This window comes from Callithrix jacchus, chromosome 9 (assembly GCF_049354715.1).
Source record: "Callithrix jacchus isolate 240 chromosome 9, calJac240_pri, whole genome shotgun sequence".
In the NCBI taxonomy this organism is placed as follows: domain Eukaryota; kingdom Metazoa; phylum Chordata; class Mammalia; order Primates; family Cebidae; genus Callithrix; species Callithrix jacchus.
This window is the reverse complement of record NC_133510.1, coordinates 134,435,798-134,439,815: the sequence shown is the minus strand read 5'-3', so window position 1 is coordinate 134,439,815 and position 4,018 is coordinate 134,435,798.

The window sequence follows — 4,018 nt, the reverse complement described above, 5'->3', positions numbered from 1 at the left end:
TGAGTAATGTGTATAGAACACGGAAGGTGGGAAGTGGAGACTGGAGTTTGGGAAGCCAAGAACGAGTTCAATCTCCTCATTTTACAAGTGGGGAAACTGAGGCCCAGAGAAGGGACAGGACTCACCCAGGACTACAGAGCAAGGCTAAGGCAGACGAAGACCAGAATCCCCAGACTCAGTGTGTGACTGATCACTGCTGATGGCTCACCCACTAGGGACAGGAGGAGGATGCAAGGAGGAGGAGGGGAAGGGCAAGGAGGAGGCGGGGGAGGAGGGGGAGGAAGAGAACGAGGAAGAGGAAGGGAATGAGGAGGAGGAGGAAGAGGGGGAGTGGGAGAGGAAGTGGGGAAGAGGAGGAGAGGGGTAGGAGGAAGAGGAGGAGGAACTGGAGGAAGAAGGGGAAGAGGAGGAGGAGGAGGGGTAGGAGGAAGAGGAGGAAGGGAGCAGAAGGCATCTGTGGGCTCTCATTGCCCAGTTTCGTCCTCTGTAGGGAAGGCCCGAGGGAGCCTGTCACGGCTTTTCAGTCTCTGCACCGTCTGGCAGCTTTCACACAATGGCAGGTTTTGGTAGCTGTGGGAGAGCCCCATGACCCTCGAAAATGAAGGTATTTCCCAAATGGTCTTTATGGAAGAAGTTTTCTGGCCCAGTTCTCCCCTGTGGTCCTCCACCCCCCAGTGTCCCTCCCCTGTGTCCCCTCCCCTGCATCTCCTTCCCTATGTCCCCTCCTCTGTGTCCCTGGTGTCCCCAGTGTCCCCTCCCCTATGTCCCTGGTGTCCCCTCCCCTGTGTCCCCTCCCCTGTGTCCCCTCTCCTCTCCTCTCTCCTGGCATCCCTTGCATCCTCTCCCTTGTGGCCCCAGCGTCCCCTGTGTATGTGGTGTTGGACGGCAGCCTCCAGGCAAAGGCCACACCAGAGCCGGCTTTCCCCATCACAGATCAGCTGGCTGGCTTTTGCGAGTCTGTTCCTGGGCTCCCTGTTTCGTCCCAGTGATTATCTTCTTTCATTGATACTGTTACCTGGGATGAATGCCTGCGGGACAGAGCTGAATTTCTGCCCTGCGCTAACTCTGCTTATCTTTAGGAAACAGGACGCCTGGGATAAAAAGCTCCCATTGTAACCAGAGCAGCTGAGACTGGTTCAAACCAAGATAGCAGACCAATCCACTTCAAAAAGGCCTCAAGCCTCATTATCATCTCATTTCCATGCTCAGTGACACTCCCCTTAGTGCCATGAGAGTTGAAAATCGCCATGACAATGACTGGAAGAAGCATAAAGAGACAAAAAGGAAAGCTGCACTCGTTCCGGGAAGCTCACTGCCCGTTCCCAGGAAACACGTGAATATTCCTCCCCTTGCTTGGCATGTCCAGCCCTTTCAAGAGAGAGTCCCCGAACGTCAACCTGCCCACCCCTGTCATGAGTCCCGCATGTCAGCCTCCCCACCCCTCCCATGTCAGCCTCCCCACCCCTCCCATGTCAGCCTCCCCACCCCTCCCATGTCAGCCTCCCCACCCCTCCCATGAATCCCCACATGTCAGCCTCCCCACCCCTCCCATGTCAGCCTCCCCACCCCTCCCATGAATCCCCACATGTCAGCCTCCCCACCCCTCCCATGTCAGCCTCCCCACCCCTCCCATGTCAGCCTCCCCACCCCTCCCATGTCAGCCTCCCCACCCCTCCCATGAATCCCCACATGTCAGCCTCCCCACCCCTCCCATGTCAGCCTCCCCACCCCTCCCATGAATCCCCACATGTCAGCCTCCCCACCCCTCCCATGTCAGCCTCCCCACCCCTCCCATGTCAGCCTCCCCACCCCTCCCATGTCAGCCTCCCCACCCCTCCCATGAATCCCCACATGTCAGCCTCCCCACCCCTCCCATGTCAGCCTCCCCACCCCTCCCATGTCAGCCTCCCCACCCCTCCCTCCGATGCCAAGTTGATCTGTGAGCTGTGCACCCCCTCCTCAAGCCCACAGCCTTGGAACAAAGCCTGCACTGCTGGACGCTCACTTTCAGTTCCATGTATTGGCTTCCTGACACCCAACAGGGAAAGACCCTGTCACTGGGGGAATGGCTGTCGGTGACAGTACCACGCTATCTTGTTATTGTAGTTTTACGGTAGGACTTGAAGTCAGGTATGAGGGTCCTCCAACTCTGTTCTTTTTCTTCCTCATGGGGTTGGCTGTTCCAACTTTAGGATCAGTTGACAGAATCTATAGAATGCCTTGCTGCGATTGGCTGGGAGTGCAGTCAATCACCTCTGGGTTCTAATAGCCAAAATTCATAGAGTGTGCAGATCTCCCTTTGAAAAAATGGCCGATGATTACATAAGAGTTAATCCAATTCCCGTGAACAAACCTTAATATAACACATCCAACAAAACTATGTCTAGAAACTAAGTGACATCACACACATGCTTGTTATAATCCTGTGTGTTCAAAAGTGCACCAGGTGCCAGTGGGGGCCAAAGGACGCTAACACATGCTGACCTGTGCTGCGGGTTGGGGGTCACCATTTGTAAACAGGTGACAGTTGGCTGACAGCCTTGTTGACCATTTATCTGCTGATCAAAAAGAACCCTGTCAGTACGGTGCACCGTGACACACATTTGAACCCTCATATGTGTTAGTCGGTTATCATGCTGCTGGTGAAGATCTACCCAAGACTGGCTGATTTATAAAGGATAGAGGTTTATGGACTCACAGCTCCACTTGGCTGGGGAGGCCTCACAAACACGGTGAAAGACAAAAGAGGAGCAATGCCGTGTGACGTGGCGGCAGGCAGGAGGGCCTGTGCAGAGGAACTGCCCTTTATAAAACCAAATTCACTATGGCAGGAACAGCCTGGGAAAGGTCCGCCCCCATGACTCAATTACCTCCCACCAAGTCCCTCCCATGACACGTGGGAATTACGGGAGCTCCACGTCAGGAGGAGATTTGGGTGGGGACTCAGTCACACCATATCGGTGTGTAAGCATTTTACGGGGCTTTGGCTGAATTAGGGAACTGATCGGAGATTTTGACATCATACATTATAATTTTCCCATTTAAAATAAAAATGCAAAATGTGTTCTCAGTTGGTGTTTCCAAGCAGATTCTGACATTTTGCAACAGGATTCCAACGTTAAGAGAAAGCTCCCTGTCACTTACTGGTTCTGATGGGTCAGATCTGGACTCGGGAACGGAGGGGCAGGCTTAGTTCCTCCTCAACCACTGAGGTGGGGTCCGAGGGATCACCCAGAAGAACACTGGGGTTCATTTAGCAACAGAATGGAAAACGGATATGGAAAAGCAAATAACAGATTTTGCAGAAAAGTTTTCTGTCCAAGAGCTAAATATGTGACACATCAACGTGCTCAATGTGCTTACATAGCGGGTTATACGTAAGGCATCTGCCCACAGGCATGAATGCCCGGAGGTCTGGGCACCTCCCACCACTAGGGAATTAGTGCACAGGGTAAGCTTTAACACGTTATCAAGTGTTTTCATCCCCATGTTTCCTGTGACCATGTGGCCCTCCCCTACATCCCTGGTGTCCTCTCCCCTGTGTCCCCTCCCCTGTATCCCCTCTCCTGTGTTCCCTGTGTCCCCTGTGCCCCCTCTCCTGTCCCCTGTGTCCCCTCTCCTTTGTCCCCTGTATCCCCTCTCCTGTGTCCCCTGTATCCCCTCTCCTCTGTCCCCTGTATCCCCTCTCCTGTGTCCCCTCTCCTCTGTCCCCTGTGTCCCCTCTCCTCTGTCCCCTGTGTCCCCTCTCCTGTGTCCCCTGTGTCCCCTCTCCTCTGTCCCCTGTATCCCCTCTCCTGTGTCCCCTGTGTCCTCTCTCCTCTGTCCCCTGTGTCCCCTCTCCTCTGTCCCCTGTGTTCCCTCTCCTCTGTCCCCTGTGTCCCCTCTCCTCTGTCCCCTGTGTCCCCTCTCCTGTGTCCCCTGTGTTCCCTCTCCTCTGTCCCGGCATCCCTTGCATCCTTTCCCTTGTGGCCCCAGCATCCCCTGTGTACTTGGTCTTGTCCAGGGTGGTCCAAATCCG